The following is a 23,566-nucleotide window of genomic DNA, read 5'->3' on the forward strand; positions in this document are numbered from 1 at the left end:
GATACACGTTTTCCAGACCAAAGATCATACATCAAAATGGCATACTGATACTGTCCGTGAGCTTCACCAGGGACTCAAGTCCACATGCAGAGGGAGCAGGGACAAGTCACCACGACCCCGACTCGGAGCTGGAAAAGAACACAGTGCCTTTAAGAAGTCACACTGCCAGCTTCAGAAGAAAGGGAAAAAACGATCTTTATGGGGGCAGGACCAACATCTTCTAGGAGCTCTGGTTAATGTGCAAGACGGATGCACGCTGCACTTTAGGGAGGGAGTGGAGGCCCAAACACACACACACGGAATTTTGTGTTCAAATGTTTTCTTGTCCTGCCTTACAACATAAATTCTATTTCATCACTCTCCAGTGAGAGTGTGAGCCGGCTGGTAGGTTCTGGCCAATCCGACAGCTGAGAAATGTCCACTCAGGGTAGTTTTGACGTGCGTTTCTTTAGCAGGAGTGGAGGGGTGCTTTTTCTACACTAACGACATTTCTTCCCCTGTGCTCTGCCCTTCGCCGGCATCTCTCCACTATAGTCACACTACTGTTTCTTCCTCAAAGGATTCTCCGTGTGTTGGGAAGCTAAGCCTCTGGCCTGCATTATGACAGGCGGATACTTTTGCATTTAACTGATAGAGGTTTGCTTGCTTGTTTTGCTCTGCTTTTCTCCAATGTGGTAGAATTGATCAGTCTTTAATTTTATGACTTTTGAATCCATCAGAAAGACCTTTCCTCCTCCAGGGTTGTAAAGGAATCTGTCCGTATTGTCTTTGGAAATTTTTTGTGATTTCACTGTTTTGCCATTTACCCTGTGGTAAGGGTCACCTCGCCAGTTCTTAGAAAGTCAGGTTACTCCCCTGAAACAGAGGGAGAAACTCACCCGTCAATCTATTTAAATAACTGTAGCTGGAGTCGGTCATTGAAAAGGTAACATGACCTCAGTGAAGATGCTCAGAGGAGGATGAGGACAGGGAGGAGTCATCCTTTACCGAGTCACCCAGCAGCCTGATTTGCTGTAGTTAGGTCACCGTGTCCGACTGAGTCACGCCCTTGTGTTCCCCCTCCTCCATGCCGGAAATGAGTGACCTTGCAGGGACCAGGGTGGGTGGAGCAGCAGCTTCTCAGGGACCCTGGAGACCTGGGAAGAGTTCCCTCACATGGCCAGGAAGAGGCTGTCCTTACGTTCATTATTGTCTAAACATGATGAGGTTAACATTGTTGTTCAGTTGCTAGGTCATGTCCAACTCTGCAACCCCATGGGGCTGCAGCGTGCCAGGCTCCCCTGTCCTTCACCATTTCCCAGAGTTTGCTCAAGCTCATGTCCATTGAGTCGGTGATGCCATCCAAGGGGTCCTTTGTCACCCCCTTCTCCTCCTGCCCTCAGTGTTTCCCAATGAGTTGGCTTTTCAAATCAGGTGGCCAAAGTATCGGAGCTTCCGCATCAGTCCTTCCAATTGAATATTCAGAGTTGCCTTCCTTGAGGATTGACAGATCTTATGTAATTGGGGTATCTGTGCCTACGTTGCTATTTCACTTTGATTGACGACAGGACACCATGTAAGAACAGTGGTTAGCTTTTATAACTAAGATGGTCCCGAAGAACCTCCAGATTGTTGTCTTACTTGAAGTCTCCTGAGACAAAGAAGGAAAGAAAAGTGCATCTAGTTTCTTTTTTTGAAATAGTTTAGCTGTGAAAATGACTGTTTTCATTATCGCCTCTTAGCCAAGAAGATGTTTTGAAATTATCTTAAAATGTTCCCTCTCCTAAGAAACAGTATATGGTAATAAATGTGTATTTTCACCAAGAATAAAATGTCCAGAAACGAAAGTTCTTAAAAGCAGAATGAATGACAACCAGCACACAGACTTGTCACCTCCAAGGAGGCCACCGGGGGCGGGAATTGGCGTGGGGAGACTAGTGGGGTGCAGACTGAGATGGGGGAACTGGGGTGGGGGGACTGGGGTGGGTGGACTGGGGTAAGCGACTGCAGGGGCATCTGGGGGGCATGGGGTGAGGGGACGGAAGTGGCGCGTGGACAAGGGGGCCCCATTAGAGGCGACCTCCTTTGCGGTGTGTCTGAAATGCGATAATTTGGCTCCTTTGGTCACTTCTTGGTTTGATTTCCCTTCTTCCAACCTCCCATGGGACACGCGAGGGGCAACATGAGAGGGAATTTCAGCTGACATTTTCTCTCGGAACCCAAGCCCTCGCCGGCGCTGTGGAGCCCCCGAGTCGGCGGGGGCCGCGGAGGCGGATGCTGGGCCGATGGGGACGGGGCTGGAGGCAGGGGGCAGACCGCGCCCTGGGAGGGACTCAGCCGCGCTGGCTGGTGGTGGGCGGGAGCGGTCAGGGGCAGGGGGCTGCTTTCCTAGTCCCAGAGGACACGTGGGAAACGGCTCATCCGACTGCAAAACCGTGCTGCCGGTTTGCAATTTTTTGGAGAAACTTCTCAGCTGACAATGCACCCAGGCTGGGGGTGGGGGCAGGCGTCTCAGCCAGCCCGGTCGCGGATGCCCATCCTGGAGGGGCCACTCCAGGCCTGGGGCTCCGGGCGGACTGAGGGGTGCCGAAGCCCCGCCTCTGGGAGGTCATCCTGACTTGCCTGCAGGGGCTGGTGAGCCGGGGGCAGGCCCAGGAGGGAGGGCAGGGACACAGGTGAGCCTCACCGCCCCCACCTCGGCCGTGCGGGTGATTCTACCTAGCCCTATGAGTTAGGCTGTCTTTCTTAGCTCATGCCTTTCATAAGCGGTCTTTGTTGTTGTTCAGTCGCTAAGTCATGTCTGACTCCTATGTGACCCCAGGGACTGCAGCAAGCCAGGCCTCCCTGTTCTCCGCTATCTCCCGGAGTTTGTTCAAACTCATGTCCATTGAGTCGGTGATGCCATCCAGTCATCTGGTCCTCCACCATCCCCTTCTCCTCCTGCCCTCAATCTTTCCCAGCATCAGGATCTTTTCCAATGAGTCAGCTCTCCGTATCAGGTGGCCAAAGGATTGGAACGTCAGCTTCAGCCTCAGTCCTTCCAGGGAATATTCAGAGTTGATTTCCTTTAGGATGGACCCGTTTGATCTCCTTGCTGTCCGAGGGACTCTCAAGAGTCTTCTCCAGCACCACAGTTCGAAAGCTTCAGTTCTTCAGCGCTACGCCTTCTTTATGATCCATAACGGTTTACACAGGTGAATTATAAAAAGTCTATATATGATCTAAATCATACACATATGTATGATCACAGATGCCACGAGGAGCAAATTTAACTCACATCCCAACTCGGTTGTACAGATTAAAAAATTTTTTTTAATTTTGTCTATTAACTAACGTCCCTAGTCCCCCCACTTGAGATAAAACCGTCAGCCACCTCTCTGGGTATGTCCTGACTCTGTCTGCGTGAATTCTTACCCAGGAAATAATTGATCCAAGAGTATGGACGATTTTATATTCTTGAAATCTGCAGCCAAATCCCTAAATTCACGTGGTTTTTTCACCCCAGCCCTGCGGCGCTGAGCCCTTGCAGGGGTGGACCTCTGCCGTCAGCCCAGCACTTCATTGTCAGGCTGACTGAATGTGCACAGCTGAGTCCTCGTTCACGTGACCCAGATGTCCACAGGTGGATGACGAATGAAGAGGCTTCGGTCTCCATGCAACGGAGCTTTCAAAAGGAAGGAAATTCTGATACAAGCTACAACAGGGGTGAACATTGAGGACGGTATGCTCAATAAAATAAGCCAGATGTGAAAGGATGAAGCCTATATGATTCCACCTGGAGGAGGTCCCTAGACTAGGCAAATTCATAGACACAGAACATAAAATAGAGGTTTCCAGGGCTCCGTGGGGGAGGGGGGCATAGGGAGCTTGATGGAAATAGAATTTCTGTTTGGGAGGATGAAATGTTTTTGGAAATGGATAGTGGTGATGGTTGTAGGACGTGGTGAATATGTATAGGTATATATATAGGTATATACAGGGGCTTCCTTGGTGGTTCAGTCAGTAAAGAGTCCACCTGCAGTGCAGGAGACTCAGGGTCAATCCTTGGGTCGGGAAGATCCCCTGGAGAAGGAAATGGCTACTCACTCCAGTATTCTGGCCTGGAAATTCCCATGGACAGAGGAGCCCGGTGGACTACAGTCCACCGGGTTGCAAAGAGTCGGACACGACTGAGCCCTAAACCACCACCACCACCATAGGTATATATATCTTTTATTTATTTATTCATTGCGCTGAAGTCTATTGTTTTAATTGAAGTATAACTGATTTACAATACCATTTTAGTTTCACATGTACAACAGAGTAATTCAGTTACACATCTCTATATACATGTCTATTCTTTTTCAGAGTCTTTTCCCTCATAGGTTAGTACAAAGTGTTAAGTATAGTTCCCTATACAGTAGATCGTGTCAGCATTAGGAATATTTTAATGCCAGTGATTTTCAAGCTTAAAATGTATAAAATGGTAAATTTTTATTTATGTTTTATCACAATTTTAAAAAGTGAAAAAATGACTAGAGGGAAGACAGCCAGCTGACCCCTTGAACAGCACAGATTTGACCTGTGGGTCCATATATAGGCAGCTTTCTTTCAATAAATACATATATGAACCATAAACATATTTTTACTTTATGATTTTAATAGCAATTATTCTCTAGCTTACTGAATTGTAAGTATACAGTATATAATACGAATGACAAACATATAACATGCAAAATACATATTCATTGCCTGAGCTGTTCATGGGTCAGCTCTAATTATCCTCCAAGTCACATGATTCATTTACAAAGTCCCTCCCAAAAGTAACCGGAAAAAACATTCTTACAAATTTCACAACCTAGCTCCCAGAGTCTGCTGTGTTCCTGGTAAGGTTGGAAACGTCGGTGCAAGGTGACAGGCGATGGATCGGCGATGCCACGTGAACCAGGATCTCGTCGTCCTCGGCGGGCCTGCCGGGCCCCTTAATGCCAAAAATGCTTTCTGATTATTATATAAATGCGTGCCTGTCAAGAGACTCATGAGGGCGGCGTGACCCTTCTGATGGCATTATCTCAACTTCTTTAAGTCTCATTTCTAGGTCATTATGATGGAAAGATTCTTAAATGAATATTGCTGCTTAGAGTTGAAAAACTTCCTATGCTTCCCATCAGTGTGGGGCCGGAGGGGGGACGCCCTTTGTTTTCTGGGGGAGGGGGGGTCAGGTGCCATTTCCCCAGGAGGCATCTTCTTAAGGACTTGGGGACCTTGTCGAGTCGGGGGCAGGTGGATATCAGCGTGGGAGGGGCCCAGGCCGAGTTCCCTGGTCCTCATGTCTGCTCTCTGGCTGCCCCTTGCCCCTGGACTGTGTTCGCGCTCACGTGTGCCCATGCATGTCTGGGGCTGTCCCTGGGTGTGACCCTGACCCCTAGGTCATGGCCACCTGACTCCACCTGGAAGCTGCACTGTTCCTTCTGCGTGGGACAGACCCTCCCTGTCCTCGGGCCCTGGGGGGCCTCATGTTGGGAACATGGGGTCTCCTGGCCTGGGGTCTCTGCCCCCTGAACTCAGGGCTCCTGGGGCAGGAACCTGCTGAAGGAGGGGCTGGGCTGGGGGTCTGCTGAGCTGGTCTGAGCAGGTACTGGGGTTTTTTTCCTTTTCCCAGTCAGGGTTGGGGTGGCCTCACCGCACCCCTGTGCCCCCCTCACCTCCCCACTCACTCCCCCGCCTTCGACTCCTCTCTCCTCATCTGGGCCACATGGACCTTTCACCTCCTCTGGAAAGCATACAGATGCTAGTTTGCCAAATCAAATTTGACTTATTAAGTTATTTTTGCCCTTTTTAAGAAAAACGTCACCATGCCTGGCAAATTTCCTAATTGAATAATATATAGCAAATGAACTTTTTTTTTTAAATGAAAACCAAAACCCCTAAAAGCGTTATGAAGTGGGGAGCTATTTCGGTCTGCCTTCTGTTCCCACTGGTCAAGCTCCTTCCTTCCAGGAGAAAACTGCCTCCCAGACATCAAAGCCCGCAGGCCGCCAAGGAACTTAGAGCAAGAAGGAAACGAGCTAAACACGCCTGCCTGGGAAGGGCTGGGCTTCCGGCAGGAGCAGGTCCCCACTAGCCCCCAACTCAAGGTCGGCCTCCCATGTCCACCCTCCCCCTGTGGGCCTGCCTTGGTTGATGGTCGGTGAGGGTCACCGTAGCTGGTGAGGGGAGAGGCTTGCTGAAACTCTTGTCACCCCTGACCTTCCAGGCTGGACCACTTGGGCGGGGGTAAGGGGTGGGGGAAGCCAGGGCTGTGATTCCTGACTCGTTTGATCAAGAATCACGGGGCAGCCTCACGCCCTGCTGTCCCTCCCAGCCGCCCACAGGCTGGACTGTTGCAGAAACCGTGGGCCCTGAGCTGGTCTGGTCTTGGGAGAGGGGAGGGGAGGGGAGAGTCAGTGGGATCGCAGGCCCTCGGGTCCTCTGGGCTCTGCCTCTGCCCTGGGACGGCCCCCGGCCCAGGTGTGGCCCACACCTGCCCTCACGCCATCCACTCCACGTACCCGGAGCACCTCCTGGGGGGTTTCCACGACCAGACGAGCTCATTTATGTCAGACTCTGCATCAGGCAGGACCCAAGGGGGCCCCGCGGATGCCGGCCAGTGCCCCCGAGTCTCCTCCGTTCCACAGCGCGAGCCTCCTCTCTTGCGGGACAGTCCAGCAGAGTGACAGGACCAGGTCACGGTCACAGCTACGAGGGCGGCGCTCCTGGCCACCCAGACGATGCTGAGCCCCAGGCCGGGCCTGCGGGCGGTCACCCCATCCTGATCACCTCCCGAAGGCCCTGCCTGCCTCCCCGAATACCACCACGCCGGTGGGGGAGCGCCTGACCAGCGTGTGGGTCACCCTCACCCCAGGGAGCCCTGAAAGGCGGTCCCCCCCACCCATGGACTCAGTCAATATGTCAGAGTCGACTGAAGTCTCTGTCCAGTTGGGCTCGGTGCTTCCCGGAGCCGCACCTGGGGCCTGCTAGGTGGGAGTCAGGCAGTGTGTGTCCGGCAGAGCCCGCATCCCGGGGCCCCGGCCGGCAGAGCAGCAGCCCCTTGCCTCCAAAGACAGGAGCGAGGCCCCGTCCCCCGCCCTCGCCCCTGATGCAGAGAACAATGCAGCTCAGTGCTCACTTTCATCAGCAGGCAGAGAGCCCTGGCGGCAGCACATAATGGCCTTATTTACGCCGAAATTATCGATAATTTGGGCCATTGAAGCTCATGGGCTGATGACTGCCTTTCCTGAACACAGGATAAAGATGAACTCTTTAGAGTAGCTGTTTCTGGGGTTATATTTTGGTGTTTTGCTTTCTTTTTAATGCGTCCACAGCTGAGCTATGAGCCCTAGAAACAGGGCTGGCTAACAGGCTGCCCAGAGGCCCATGGCCCAGCTCCCGGTCAGACCATGCGGGTCGCTGTCAGGGACCTGCCGCCCCGCCGCCTGCGGGCCAGTCTCTCCATCTCGTTTGCATTTATATTCCTTTACTTGCCTTCCCCTTCATAACTTTCATATCTGAAAGCGGTAAAGGCAGATGGAGATGTATATTTGAATTGACTTGGGCATCACCTAACGAGATTTGAATTTCATTTGAAGCTATTAAAAACACATTTAGAGGATATTGGCCAGAATTAAGAAGTTGAGCTGAGAACATTCCGGAGAACTGACCCTTCTGAGTGAAGGCCAGCTCACGGAAGTCATCAGCAGGAGACAAGCTCATCGCTGGACCCCTGACGTGGTTTAGATGCAGGAGGGGCTCAGGGCGCTGAGGGGTCACGGCTCTGAGGTCACAGGCCTCTGAGGGCCAGCTCAGCATGGACCAGGCCTCGCATGGATCTGGTCCAGGACAGTATCCTCCACGTAAGGGCTAAAGGAAGACCACCCCTTGGAGCCACGACTAGACCTCCATCAAGGGCTGGCAGGGGTGTCTGTGAAGGGCCGGACAGTGACTGAGGCTTTGCAGGCCTCCTGGTATCACATGGCTCAGCCTGGAGCTGCAACGTGACAGCTGCTGAAGCCATGTGTGGGCAAGCCAGCTCAGCCTTGTTTCAATAAAACGTCACAAAATCAGGCAGAGGTCTGGGTCTGGCCCTCGGGCCATAGTTTGCTGACCTGATAGGAATCCCTGCTCAGCCAAAAGGCCGAGTTCACGCGAAGCCAAAAGACTGAGTTCACCATGTTCACGCAGGTCATTGCAGAATTCAGTTCCATGGTGGCATATGTGACATAAGCCTGTCTGTGTGGGGGACGGGATTCAACCCGCCACATGGAGACAGGTCCCTGTGGCTTGCCCGTCTGGGCGGTTAGCGTACTGACCGACGGCCACCCCGATGCAGGAGTGGCTCCTGGGGACACAGCTGCCGCCCTGGTCTGTCACGGAGGCAGGGTCGAGGCACGGCCGAGGGGCGATGGTGTCCCCCGGCCCAGCCCTGGGGTTGCGTGGGGAGCGCAGGGGAGCAGGGCGCGGGGCTTCGGGCCAGAAGCCAGTCTGCAGGGCACTGAGCTCAGGGAGGCAGGCCAGTCGGTGCCCACGCCCACTGAGACCCAGCTCCCTCCAGTCCGGCTGCGCTAGGCACGCAGGTACAGACCCACCGCCAGGCTCCGCTCTTCTGACGGGAATTGGGTTCGTCAAGCCGCCTGCAGCCCCCGCGGCCAACTTGAGTCACAGCGGTGAAAGCCCCTCAGTGACAGCAAGCTCGAGGGATCCCCAAAGTCTTCGGCTTCCCCGAGATGAGCTCTGAGGCTTCCAAACATCCCTCTCCACCGTCGACGAGGAGAAACGAATCCACGTCAGCCGCCGGAAGGAAAGCTGTGCCCTCGGCCTCTTCTCTCCACAGAAAACAATCACGTGGTCCTGACGTGGAGAGAAGAGGGGAGAGCACTTTCCAGAACCAGGCGACAAGTCCCAGGCTGAGCCAGCCTCGCTGAGCATCCTGACTGTCCTGCCCTCGGTGATGACGGCGGCATCGAGAGACTTCCGTAACTCTGTAATGTGCTGTGGTTTCCTTTCTCGTGAAATGGTATTTACCGTACCCCCGCTCTTCTCGCAGCTCTGCTACCTCCCCACTCTTCGAGGTCCCTACAGACCCCACCCCACCCCGGCCTCTCTGCCAGAAGGACGAGGGGCTCTGACCCGAGGGTGTCAGGAAGTGGGCAGGGCCGTGGGAGCTGGACGGGGCGGGTGGAGGCTGCCGGAAGGACAGGCCGAGTGCTCCTGGTGGGCAGACTAGAACAGGTCCAGGACTGGTGAGTTCCCACAGCAGACTCCTGGGGTCCTGATGACCCCAAGGGGCGGGACCCATCCTCCTGACACTTGCTCTGCCCGCAGGTGCCCCCCGCTCCCTGTGGGGTCAGGGATGTGCCCGCAGTGGCCTGAGCAAAAACTCGCAGGACCAACCACGTGAGAACATTCACAGCCCTCTCAAATAGCTTTGGCTATTACTATTCTTCCTCTTTCCCCTATTCTACAAATTTCTCCTGGGAGCCACTCAATGTCATGCCCTGAGCAAGGGGAATGGATTCCCCAGGGCACCCTTGTCACTCAACAAGCTGTGTGAAATGTGATGGCTAGAGCCGGGCAGCTGCCTTGAGACCATGAGGCCACAGGAAGAAGGATGGGAAGCCAGCGTTCTGAGGGTGAAAGAGAGAAAGAGCATGGGTGGTCGACGTGCCACAAGCCAGCCCTGAGATGATCTCCTCCCCACTTCTCAGGAAGACGAGTAATTCACATCTTTGCTTTCAATCACTGCCAGTCCAATGTTCTATTACTTGTAGCCGGAGGTGTCAGGACTGATTCACAAGCAAAGCTTTTGAGCCACTAGGATGACTGTATTAGAATGAGCTTACATGCTGATGGGGAAGATTAAGGATTGGGAGAAGGAGGTGGGAGACCAGGGGAGGGGCCCTTGGTGGGGATGGTTGTTGTCAAGTCGCCAAGTCCTGTCCGACTCTTTGCCATCCCATGAACTGCAGCACGCCAGGGTTCCCTGTCTTCCACTATCTCCCAGAGTTTGCTCAAGTTCATGTCCATTGAGTCAGTGATGCTGTCTAACTGTTTTCTTTGTTTTTTTCTACTAGCCATCCTAGTAGATGTGAAACAGTCTCTCCTTCTCTATTTGCATTTCCCTAATGCAGAGATTGGGGCTTCCCAAGTGGCTCCGTGGTAAAGAATTCACCTGCCAATGCGGGAGATGTAGGAGAGGAGGGTTCGATCCCTGAGTCAGGACAATTCCCTGGAGGAGGAAATGGCGGCCCACTCCAGTATTCTTGCCTGGAGAATCCCATGGATGGAGGAGCCTGGTGGGCTACCATCTACGGGGTCACACAGAGTCGGACACGACTGAGGGGCTAGGCACAGCACACAATTCAATGATTAGTGATGCTGAGCATCTTTTCACAAGTTTACTGGCCATTCATACATCTTCTTTGGAGAAATGTCTATCCAAGCCCTCTGCCCATTTTAAAATGAGTTGTTTGGTTTTGTTGAGGTTGTTTAATTTATTCGTTTTGCAGTCAAATACTACTCCAGTGTATGGTTTGATCACTGTTTACCCACTCATTTGGACAGTTGGGCTGTTTCTATATGTTTTGTCTGTCATGAATAATGCTTCCTTGACCATTCTGGTACATGTTTTGGTGGGGCCCTATCTGTTCACTGCCCCTGGGTCAGATAGTAACTCCACATTGAATTTTTTGAGGAGCAGCTGGACTGTTGTGAAGTGGCCACGCCCCTTACATTCCCTGAATTACATCATAATAGTAGAATTTCACAGAACAGAAGAAACACAGAGATTCTGGAACTGAAAAGCCCACCGGGCCAGAGGGACAAACCTAGACCCAGACACAGCAGAACTTCAGAGCTCTGAGAATAAGGAGGAAATTCTAAAAGCTTTCACTTCCCAGGTGGCTCAGTGGTAAAGAACCCGCCTGCGATGCAGGAGGTGCAAGAGATGAGGGTTGGATCCCTGGGTCAGGAAGATCCCCTGGAGAAGGAAATAGCAACCCACCGCAGTATCCTTGCCTGGAGAAGAATCCCATGGAGGAGCCTGACGGGCAATGTGGGGTCGCAAAGAGTTGGACATGAGCACACACTCTCTCTTCTAAAAGCTTCCAGAGAGAAGACATCCACAGCTAGGAAACAAGACTCAGACTGACATGGGTTTCCCGTCAGGGACCCGAGACCAGAGGAGGGAACAGCTGCACCTTCAGGCCCTGGAGGGAAGCTGAACCTGGATGCGGAGGCCTGGGCCTGACGGACATGGGGCGAGCCTCGCCCTTAACCAGCCACGAGCGCACGCTGCTGAACACACATCGATGACGCTGCTCACATCTCCGTGAGGGGCGTCTTGACAAAAGTGAAAAGACGAACTAGCTGTTGCAGGATGTTTGCGAAACACGGAACTGTCAAAGAATCAGCGCTGAGAATGAGGCTGTGGAGGCATCCTACAAATTCATGAGAAAAAAAGTCAACCCAACCGAGTGGACGGAAGACACAGCAGGCTTCTCACAGAGCAGGAGGTGTGGCCGCCGACACCGTGGAGAGACGCTCCAGGGCGGCTGATGGAGCTCCGTCCGAAAAGGACACACAAACGTTGCAGGGAAAAGGAAGGAGGAGGAAGGAGTTTTCTCCCCTCCCCTTTCCTGAGAACAGAGAAGATAAAGAGGACAGTGAGCAGGCCTGAACACGCCTGTTTTCACTTGGTGTGCTGTGCTGTGCCCAGCCGCTCAGTCGTGACTGTGTGACCCCATGGACGGTAGCCCACCCGGCTCCTCTGTCCACGGGATTCTCCAGGCAAGAATACTGGAGCGAGTTGCCACGCCCTCCTCCAGGGGATCTTCTCAACCCAGGGATCGAACCCAGGTCTCCTGCATTGCAGGTGGATTCTTTCCTGAGCCACCAGGGAAACCCAAAAATACTGGAATGGGTAGCCTATCCCTTCTCCAGGGGGTCTTCCCGATCCAGGGTCTCCTGAATTGTAGGCAGATTCTTTACCAGCCGAGCTATCTGGGAAGCCCGAATTTTTTTTAGTTTAACTTCTCATAACTCTGTATGTCTGTAAGTTTGCTTTTCTGTCCCCTAACTCTGCAGGAGCTACCCTTCACACCTAATTTTCCTTTGACTTTGTGCTAAATACATCCTGTACGCGGTGCTTACCCTTACAACACCCTTCCCCTTGTAGCTATCAGACAGGAGGCTGCAGAGCCACCGAAACGCCAGTCAATTACTGGGTTACTGATGCCAGCCTATGACTGTCTTTGAAAAAATGCAAGAGGAAGAAATCAAGATCCTATCACCTTTGTTCCTCATCTTATGTGAGTCCCTAGACTCCTCATGGGGGCGGGGGCACAGTTCTTGAGGGGTGAGCCTACTGGCTTCCTCTCTCTGCCAGCTGAGGGTTAAAGCCACCTATTTCCTCCAAACTCTGTCTCCACATTTTTTATTCAGCTTCAGTGGGCAGAGAAAACCAGGATTTTGGTCAGCAACCCAAATGCGACCGCTGCTCGTGTGGGAAAGGAGGCAGGTCGGTGCAGCCTCGTGCCTTGTTGGGTAAAACGTAAAAGGTTCTGCTCCCTTGGGACGGAATCCTCTGGTCAACCTGGATGTCCACCGAAGTCACGCCTCACAGCTCCACTTCGGGGTCGCCCAGGCAGGACTGCGGCCCTGTCTTCCCTGGGGACACACCCTAGAATGTCCTCAGGGGCACCGTGTGTAGCAACCAAACCAGGAAACAGCCCGAATGTGACAGCAGGACGCGGGCTCTGTGATAAGCAGCTGGCCGGCCGCCCCCCGCCTCCTGCAGGACGGGGGTGGGGCCCGGGGAGCCCTCCGACCCTGCACAGAAGCCTCCTGCTGCGGGCCCAGCCAGGGCACCTGGGAGGGGGCTCTGCAGGACGCTGCCCCCGGAGGGGCTGTGGGCAGGGCGGTGTGCTGCACCCGCTCTGACCTCACCCCATGAGCCGTCACCCAGGACCGGGCATCTGTCCCCAGATGTGGCAACTGCAGCTCCCACCCAGAGGCCCCACGAGAGGACCACCAGGACTGGGAGGACTCCGCTCCCTCAGCCCGTTGAGGAGCCAGGTCTCGCTCCCCACCAGTCCAGCATCCCCCCCATCGCGGCTCTGGGGACCCTCACACACCTGGGCCTCGGCCTCCCCAGAGCCATTCCCCAGCCCCAGGTGCCCCTGATGCCCACCTGAGCCCCAAGCCCCTTCCCTCCTGGTGCTTCTCTGGAGCCTGGGCCCAGCAAGGGGGCCCGGTCCAGGGGAACATCACTCCTTCCATCACCAGGCCCACCGGGCCCTCTGGGGTCTCCCATCTCCTTACGCGTGCCCTGCTCTGCCTTTAGGCTCAGAAACGGACCTTCAGGCCCAGGTTCCCAGCTCAGCACCAGTGACCCAGGATGGTAACACTACCTGCCAGGGGCCAGCGGCAGCCTCCCCACAACCCCCCACAATGTCTGCGCAGAAGAGCCGCTGGAGGCCTGTGATCTACGAGCACATGCTTGCGGCCCGTGCCCCCCACGCCCACAGCACAGGACAGGGCCCCCGGCTGAGAGTGAGGACAAGGCCTGAGGCCCCCACCTCCCTCCCAGGCTGGGGACACAGGCGGAGGGCCGCACTGTGTCTCCCACCTCAACAGGGACAGCGGGGTGGGGGCCTGTCCCACCACCTCCCCAAGACGAATACTCCCTCACCGCCCTCAGGCCCAGGCCTGGAGACCTTCTTCCCAGGGAGGCTCAGCTCATCCACCCTGGGGAGACACACCCTAGGCAAGGTCAGAGGGCACGGGTGGTCACAGAGGCCTCTCGATGGCCTGGGAAACCTGTCTGGCGTAGCACCAGCTGAGTCCAAGCTAGAGGGAGCGACCCCCGGGGTGCAGAGCCCCCGCCTGTGGCTCATCGGCCGCCAGAGATCTCTGTGTAGACACGGGGATGCGTCGTTTTCAGAATAAGTCCCCAGAACCTGTGCTAGGATGGGGATCAGAGCCAGCCATGCTGGGCCCCAGGGCCCCGGCAGGGACAGCAGCAGGAGGCCACACAAGTCCTCATGCCATGTTGACACTTTCTGGGCCTTCCAATGTCACCTTGCAGCCCAGATGCAGGCAAGGACAGAGCTGGCCTGCACCCCACGGGCCCAGGGTCAACTGAGTGCAGCGCCTGGCATAAAGTATGCAGTCTTGTGTTGCAAAAACAAACTGGTTGTTAGTTCGAGGGAACCTGCAAAGCAACGAGTGCCTGTGAGTGACCCTAAGCCACACACAACTGCACTCAAAACTGGACCCGACAGAGCCGGGGATGTGGGCGCCACATCCCCCAGGCTCCAGGATGTGGTGGGGGCTTCGAGGAGCCAGCCTCGTGCCGAGCGGGTCTCCCGGAAATCTCCCCCCTCGTGTCTGAGTCGTGTGGCAAGTCTTCCCTGAGTCTCTGGTTTGGGGCCGATGACCAGGCGCCCTGTTCTCATCCTGACCTTCCTGTGCTCCAGGACCACCCCTGCTGCAGAGTATCAGCCCCAAAAGGTGGGGCCACAGGGTCCCCAGGGCCCAGCATGTAACAAGAGCTAAACTGAACCAAAACTGGACAGGCGGTTAAAGGTGAGCCTGGTGACCCTCATCCCTGTGTATGGCAGAGGCCACTCCCAAGAGCTGAAGCGCCTGCAGAAAATTCGGGATTTGATGGCATGGACCCCCGCCTCTGAGGGTGAAGGAGCAGAGCTCAGGATCTGGGGCCCTGGGGGGACACGGGGATGGGAGATGGGAGGGTGAGGAGGGTGATGTTTCCCCTCCCGACTCCCTGCTACCCAGCAAGGTGCCCTGGGCTCGGGCGCTGTCTTGGGAGACAGACCGACGGGCCTGAGTCCAGGGTGTGGGCTCCTCTGGGTGGAGCTGGGGGTGTGGGGGGAGGGGCCTGGCTCTCTTCTGTGCCCAAGTCCCCCGCCGTGAGCCTCCGCCCTCCTGTGGGGGTCCATCAGCAGCGGGGTAGGAGGGCCACGGGGCCCTCGGGTGCAGCTGGGAGCCTACGGAAGGGCCAGGGGCTTCTGCAGAGCCGGCTGGGCGGCTGGGTTCTGGTTCCGGGTGGGGGGCTCCGGGCCAGTGTGGAGGAGCATCGCCAGGCCTGCCCCAGTCCCTCTCCCAAGCTCAGCTTGGGGAGCTCTTTTGCATGGCCTCCGTAATGGCCTTAATGTCTCGGGTGAACACTAATGCAAGTAATTTTGCCTCCCACTCACAGATTAAAAAAAAAAAAGCATACAATGGCCCTAGTCCACTTCAGCAGAGAAAATAAAATAGAAGAAAAATAATAGGAAAAATTACTGTGTAACTTTCATCACCTTTTTAAAAAAATTCACTTGCTTACCTTTCTTCCCCGTTTTCCTGCATTTCCAACAAAGCGGAGGTTATGATTAATTTCCGGACAGGGTAACCTTTTTGTCAATGCACCGTCCTCACAAATGAACTACTGCTTGTGGTAATTAATGTCATCTTGGGCCCGACGGCGCGCTAATAAGGGTAATTGACAGCAGTGAGCATTAGCCGCGATTAGTCATACGCATCTATGGGGCCTGTAATTTTCTACATGGAGCGGGTTTACTTGCTTTCGGCCTCTGTCTGCTCTCAGGCGTTGGACTCCGGGCTGAACATTTCTCTGAAAAGGGTCCCCTTTCTGCCTGGTGCTCAAAAGCCAGGTTCTCTTTTCAAAGGTGGAAAAAGCACCAAGTAGAACATTTTGTGTTGGCTAGTTTTTAAAATAAACACTGGCTCCAATGAAATCAGCACCTCCTAGGATTTGGTGTTTATTGACATGGACACGCTCTTTGTATCATGATGAAGCAGATACTCAGAACTCAGAGGCAGGATTCACCCAAGAAATATCATGACAGAAAAAGAAAGGCCCTTTTAAAAAGTTTTTCAGTTCACTTGAATGGTGTTGATAAATTGTTCCTGACATGCAAAGAACAGATGATAGACAAGGCCGTGAAACAAATGAGCACGATAGATACTTTGAAATGTAAGGAATGGGTAAGACTGGGTGATGAAATTGCAAGTGGCTTTCTTTGTGCTTCTCTTTATGTTCTGGAATTTTTATAATGAACTTGCATTGCTGCTGTAATCAGAGGGAAAAGATTTTATTAGTTATTTCATAGTGGCTTTCACCTTTCAGTCCAGTCTACACAAACTGTTTCTCTGCAAAATCATGTCACTCCCTGTTAGATGAATGTGTTAATCGTTCAGTTGTGTCCCAACTCTTTGTGATCCCATGGATTGGGGCCCACCAGGCTCCTCTGTCCATGGAATTTTCCATGCAAGAATACTGGAGTGGGTTGCCATTCCCTTCTCCAGTGGATCTTCCCGACCCAGGGGTTGAACCTAGGACTCCCGCATTGTGGACAGACTCTTTACCATCTGAGCCACTATCGATGCTATAATCAGAGGGAAAAGATTTCAGCTTTCAGCCCAGTCTACACAGACAGTTATTTTCTCTGCAAAATGATGTCACCCCTTGTTAGATAAATAATAAAAAAAGAAGAAAAAGAAAGGCCCTAAAATCCAATAGGCTTTTAAAAAAATTATGTATTTATTTGCCTGTGCCAGGCCTTAGTTTGGGCACTTGAGGCCTTTGGTCTTTGTTGCAACATGTAAACTCTTAGTTGTGGCACGTGGGATCTAGTTCCCTGAAGGATGGAGTGGTTAGGATACTACGCCTCCACTGCAGAGGGCACGGGTTCAGTCTCAGGTTGGGGAACTAAGATCCCTTAAAAGATATGCAGCATGGCCAAAAAATAGAATAAAATTTCCCTCAAGGAAACCTCTCACTGACTGTTTGCTCTGCGGGCATCATCTCTCCACCCACCCTGGCATGGTGGGAGCTCTGAGGGGCAGGGCAGTGTCTGAGTGGATCATACCAAACAGAAGCCAGCGTGTCATTTCATCCCTGAGGCAGGATGCCGGTGACAGTTCCTGGGACAGAGGCGTCTGACCAGGAAGACAGATCCCTGAGCAAGCCTTCCATGGTCGTCTCTTAGGGGCCTGGAATCGGGGTGGGGTGGTGTTTCAGAGAGACATCTGGGGCTTCCCTTGAGTTTAGAGAGCATGTCAGGATTCGACATGGGGAGGGCGATGGGGAACCCGCCCGGATCCACTCTACCAGGCCAGGCCAGCTGCTGCTGTGAATGCTGGCGGTGAACCTCTCAGCACGGCCCCTTCTCTGGAGGCGTGCCCTCAGTGGATGGAAATCACGTTTCTGCATCCTGACCAGGGGTGGCCATGGCCAGTGACCGACGCAGCCAGGCATCAAGGGCCAGCCCCTCAATGCAGTATGCGCCACAGTCACGGCAGTGGGAAGTCACGACCTTCCAGCTCAGGGTGACAGAGAAGCTGGAAACAAGAGGGGAGAAATCCTGGAAGCAGAAGGGAATGAGACCCAGAGTCTGAGTATAAACTCTGCCCAGGGGAATTCCCTGGTGGCCTAGTGGCTGGTTAGGACTTGGCTTTTTCACTTCTATGGTCTGGGTTCAATTCCTGGTGGGGAACTGACATCCCACAAGCTGCATGGTGAGCCCCACCCACAAGCTACACTCTGCCCAGACCCCAAGACGACCACCACACCAGACACGCATAGCGGAGCTCTAAGGGACCTCAGAGAAAAAAAAGCAGACAGATATGCGAGAGACATCTACCCTTAAAAGACATAACCGCTCTGGGTGATATTCATGAGTCTTCTCTTTTGACTAGATATATTCCCCAATCTATACATACAGAGCTTAGCGACAGAAAGCTGAAGCCTTACTGGCTTGAAATGTCATAGGATAGGCTGTGGACTGGCAGAGCTGCTGAAAAATTGGGTGTCAAGTTCCCAGACAAGGGAGCTACAGAAGGGCTGAGCCTCCAAATCTGAGTATAAATTCCGTTAAGTATGCAGACGCAGAGGGCAAGCCACAAAGGCTATAGCTGGAAGCTAAAAGGCTGCGCAGAAATGCCAGCGTCTACACACCATGGAGAGAGACTTTACAGTTTCAGATCTGTCCAGTTAACGCCCGACCATCTTGAGAAGAACGTAACAGACTCCAAAGTGGCTATAAAACACTACCTATGCTGTCCAGTTAGCAACACAAACTAACTAGACATATGAAGCAACAGGAGCTTGTGATTCATATTCAGGAAGAAGGCAGTCAACAGAAACGGACCCAAATGGACCCAGAGGTTAGCTTTAGCAGACAGGCTTTGAAACAGCTATTATAAACATGTTCAAGGAGTTAAGTTTTAAAACGATCAGATAGCTGAAGGAAAACATGGTCTTAATGAGGACACAGATGGGGATCTCAACAGAGAAAAGAGAACTCCAAAAAAGAATCAAATGAAAATTCTAGAGTCCAAAAGTAAAATAACATAAATGAAAAGTTCACTAGATAGACTCAAAAGGAGATGGTGGGAGAAAGAACTTGTGAACTTGAAGAGAGGTCAATATAAATTAACCAAAAAAGCACAGAGGGAAAAGACCGAGGGTCAAGGGACAGCCGGAGAGCTCTGTGGGATCTGAAGCGGTCACAAGGAACTGGAATCCCAGGAGAGGAAAGCAGCAGAGGGGAGGGGATGCAAGGGAAGAGGCAGGCAGAAAAAGTACCTGAAGAATAATCACCCCCAGTTTCTCAAACCTTGGCACGTCATAAACAAACTGCTAAAAGCCAAAGAGGACATCTTGAAAGTTGCAAGAGAGAAAAAACAACACACCACATGCAGAGAAACAACACTGGGTGCTCATTAAATAAACGAACAACATAGGCAAGGTGATGAAAGAAAACAGAAGTGTGCCAGATAACGACGCTGGACTCCTACCTTCCACCACTTGCAAACGTTAACTTGAAATGGAAGACCTGACAAGAAAAACTCCTAGAAGAAAACATGGAGACAAGGTTCCTTGACACTGGTTTTGGTAAGTTTTTGGATGTGACACCAAAATCATAAAATATTTTTTATGACTATTTTTTATTTTGACAGCAAAAGTAAACAAGCAGAACTACATCAAACTAAAAGGTTCTGCACAGCAAAAGAAACAAGTGACAAAATGAAGGGGCAACCTACAAGTGAGAAAAAGTATATTAATATTTGTAAGCCATATATCTAATAAAGGATTAATCTACAAAATATATAAGGAACTCACATATGCATGCATGCAGGCTATGTCACGTCGGTCGTGTCCGACTCTTTTCGACCCCATGGACAGAAGGCTGCCAGACTCCTCTGTCCATGAGACTCTCCAGGCAAGAATACTGGAGTGGGTTGCATTCCCTTCTCCAGGGGATCTTCCCAACCCAGGGATCAAACTTGAATCTCCTGCACTGCCAGAAGGGTTCTTTACCTCTAGTGCCACCTGGGAAGCCCCATAAACTCAACAGCAAAATTCCCAAATAATCCAATTAAAAAGTGGGCCAAGAACCTGAATATACATTTTCACAAAGGCATACAAATGGCAAGGAGCTCAGCATCAATCATCATCAGGGACATGTAAACCAAAACTACAATGAGATATCACCTCACACCCGTTAAAAAGGCCATTATCAAATGATAACAAGAGATAACAAATGTTGGTGAAAATGTGGAGAAAGGGGAACCCTTGTGCACTGTTAATGGAAATTGGTGGAGCCACTTTGGAAAACAGGATGCAGCTTCCTCAAAAAGTTAAAAATAGAACCACCATATGATTCAATAATCCCAATTCTGGGTATTTATCAGAAGTATCAAACCAGTCAATCTTAAGGGAAATCAACCCTGAATATTCATTGGAAGGACTGATGATAAAGCTGAAGCTCCAGTATTTTGGTCATCTGATGTGAACAGCTGACTCATTGGAAAAGCCCCTGATGCTGGGAAAGATGGAGGGCAGAAGGAGAAGAGGGCCTCAGAGGATAAGATGGCTGGATGGCATCACTGATGCAATGGACATGAGCTTGGGCAGACTCTAGGAGATGGTGAAGGACAGAGAGACCTGGCGTGCTGCAGTCCATGAGGTCACAAAGAGTCAGACATGACTGGGCGACTGAACAATAACAACTGGAAGGAAATGGAATCACTATCTTGTCATATACAGTCTTGATAATGTTGTGGTATGTTCCTTCTATACTCAATTTGTTGAGAGTTTTTTAATTACGAAAGGATGTTGAACTCTGTCAAATGCTTTTTTATGCATTTGTTGAGATCGTATGGTTTTTATTCTTCATTCTATTAACAAGGTCCATCCCATCTGGTGTATATTATTGTGTGCTTCCCCCGCCTCCATGCTCCCACAACTATATAATCATCACAGACCTGTTTTCCTTTGGTCATCCATTTGTTCTTTAATGAGACCAACAAATTTCATTTACTTCCCAGAAAATGCAATTTTGTCTCAAGGATACCCCATGCACACTCTTTCAAATCAACTGAGCAAGTGCTAAGGGATTATTCTTTATCCTGCTTAGAATTCCAAATACAACTTCAATCTAAGAATTGTGTCTTTTCTAATTCTGGGAAATGACCAGCTAGTATTTGTTCAAATATTGCTTCTCCACAATCTTCTGCAACTCTCCTCAGCCCATGTTACAGCCTCAACCCATCCACCAAGCCCTGCAAGCTCTCTCATCATTCATGCAAGGTTCTGGCCGAAGTTCTCAGAACTATCTTCTAACCATCAGCTCTCTACCTATGTCCACAGTTGATCTTGCCTACCGACTTTTAAAAAAATGTTACTGACTGTATTTTTCATTTACAAGAGTTCTGATTGGTTTTCCCCTCTTCTTCTGATCCTTTGTTTACCATAGCTTTGTTTCTTTGGGTGGGGAGGTCTTCATTCTGTGTATCTTTGTTTCTCTCCTTGAGCCTCCTAAACATCCTTAGTCTTTATGTTGTTTAGTTGCTCAGTCGTGTCCAACTTTTTATGACCCCATGGATAGGCAGCATACCAGGCTTCCCTGTCCTTCACCATCTCCCAGAGTTTGCTGAAACTCATGTCCATTGAGTAGGTGATACCATCCAACCATCTCATCCTCTGTCGCCCCCCTTCTCCTCCTGCCCTCAATCTTTCCCAACATCAGGGTCTTTTCCAATGAGTCGGCTCTACACATAGGTGGCCGAAGTATTGGAGCTTCAGCATCAGTCCTTTCAATGAATATTCAGGATTGACTTTGGTTTGATCTCTTTGCAGTCCAAGAATTCTCAAAGAGTCTTCTCTAGCACCACAGTTCAAAAACATCAATTCTTTGGAGCTCAGCCTTCTTTACAGTCCAACTCTCACACCTGTATGTGACCACTGGAAAAACCAAAGTTTTGACTATACGGACCCTTGTCGGAAAAGTGATGTCTCTGCTTTTTATATGCTGTCTAGTTTGTCATAGCTTTTCTTCCAAGGAGTGTCTTTTAATTTCATGGCTGCAGTCACCATCCACAGTGGTTTTGGAGCCCAAGAAAATAAAGTCAGTCAGTTTCCATCATTTCCCCATCTATTTGCCATGAAGTGATAGAACCGGATGCCATGACCTTAGTTTTTTGAACACTGAGTTTTAAGCCAGCCTTTTCAGTCTCCTCTTTAACCTTCATCAGGAGTCTCCTTAGTTCCTCTTTGCTTCCTGCCATCAGGGCGGTGTCCTCTGCATATCTGAGGTGCCTGCTCTGTGTAGGGACCCTGCCCACCGCGGGGCAGGCTGATCCAGGCTGAGGTTCCCGCTGCTCCACCAGACAGGGGTTGGCTCCCTTTTCCCACTTGTTTTACCAGTGAGTCCATCCAGCTGTTGCCCAGGAAGACCCCCTGGAGGAGGTCATGGCAACCCTCCCCCGACCTGCCCCAGTACCCTTGCCTGGAGAATCCCGTGGACACAGGAGCATGAGGGACTACAGTCCACAAGGCACACAGACTTGGACAACTGAAACAGCAGCGGGAGCCCACCCAGCCTCGGCTGTCCTCAGCCTCCCACCTGCACGGACCTCTGTGAACAGCTGTGACCTCACATACTATAATCCGCATACCGATTTCCCCACTGTTGGACATGTTTTCCATCTTGTTATTATGAATGAAGTGACAATAAGCATCCTTGTATACCTTTTGTGAACATATAGTCTCCTGGCTTCACATTTTCATCAGTATTTGCTAATGTTGGTCTTAGTTTTAGCCCTTCTACCAGGTGGGGAAGGGTAACTACCTGTGATTTAATTTGCATTCCCTAGTGACTCGACAACCGCTCTTATTGGTCACTTGTGTCACTCCGTGGTGATGATGTGCTCATCTCTTTCCCATCGGTTCCACTTCACCTCAGTTTCAGTTGCATTTCTCTATTTTCTGGATGGGAGTCCTCTGTCAGACTCACAGAGGTTACTCTTGTCCTGGCTGTCCACAGTCTAACCTGTTCATTTTGAAGAGCAGAAAAGTTTTATTTTGATGGCAGCCTCATTTCTTTCCCCTTGTGATTTGTGTCCTAAGAATTCTTTGCCCACTGCAAAGCTAGTATCATTGTTTTCTTCTAGAAGCTTATGTAAATGCTTATGTTTTTAGACCCATCATCTGTTCTGTTTTTTTTCTGGGTGGGGGGAGGGGGAGCTGTGACACATGGCTTGGGGACTCGTAGTTCCCTGACCAGGGATTGAACCCGGGCCCTCAGCAGTGAAAACACTAAGTCCTAACTACTGGATCACCAGGGAGTCCCCCATCAATTATTTTGTATTAATTTTTTTACATGGTGTTTGACAGGACCCAAGATTAATTTCTTCCCATACAGATAACCAGTTGCTGGCTGAAAAGACTTTCCTTTCCCTGTGTAATTGCCTTGGCAATGTTGTTGAAAATTAACTCACCATGTACCTGTGGGTCTACTCCTGGATTCTATTCCATTTCACTGATCTATTTCAGGGGCCAGCAAGCTTTCTCTGTAAGGGCCAGAGAATAAACATGCTGGGGTCTGCAGGCCGTGTGACCTCTGCTGCAACGACAGAACTCTGCCAATGATCACGAGAGCAGCCAGCTGGGGTTGGGCCCAGGAGTAAGTATCAGCCCCTCAAAAGCCACTGCTCTCGCAGTCCCGTCGTGTGATTCTCATGCGCACACTGGCCTGTGTCCAAGCTGCCTTGCTCACCCTCCGGCGTCGCCCACAGCGCCTGTCACATGTCTACTGTCCTACCGGCCGCTAAGCTCACCGCTGGGTAGCCTCCACTCACTGCTCTACCCTGGCGCCGAACTGACAAATAAACACCGTGAGGACTTGACTGGGAGTGTACTATACTAACAAACAGTCACTGGTACTGGCAGCTGGCATTAGCTGAGCATTTACATGCTGAGCATTGTTCTTTAAATACTGAAAAGTTAATCTTCACAACTCTTGTCACTTGCTAGCTGGGCGCCCTTTGTCAAAACTAACTTCTGTGACCTTCTCATCCATGTGTGAAATGAGGACAGCCTTCCATCTCGTAAAACTGCCGTGAAGGAAAGTTAATGCACATAAAGCTTTTAGAATAGTGCGTTAAGATCTCAGTTTCGGTTAACAAGCAGAGAATTGTACAGGAGAAATAAGACCACCCAACATCTTATGTCAGGTGGTATGAAACTCCGTCAGCTGAGTGGTCC

Source organism: Cervus elaphus, chromosome 2 (genome assembly GCF_910594005.1).
Source record: "Cervus elaphus chromosome 2, mCerEla1.1, whole genome shotgun sequence".
NCBI classification, from domain to species: domain Eukaryota; kingdom Metazoa; phylum Chordata; class Mammalia; order Artiodactyla; family Cervidae; genus Cervus; species Cervus elaphus.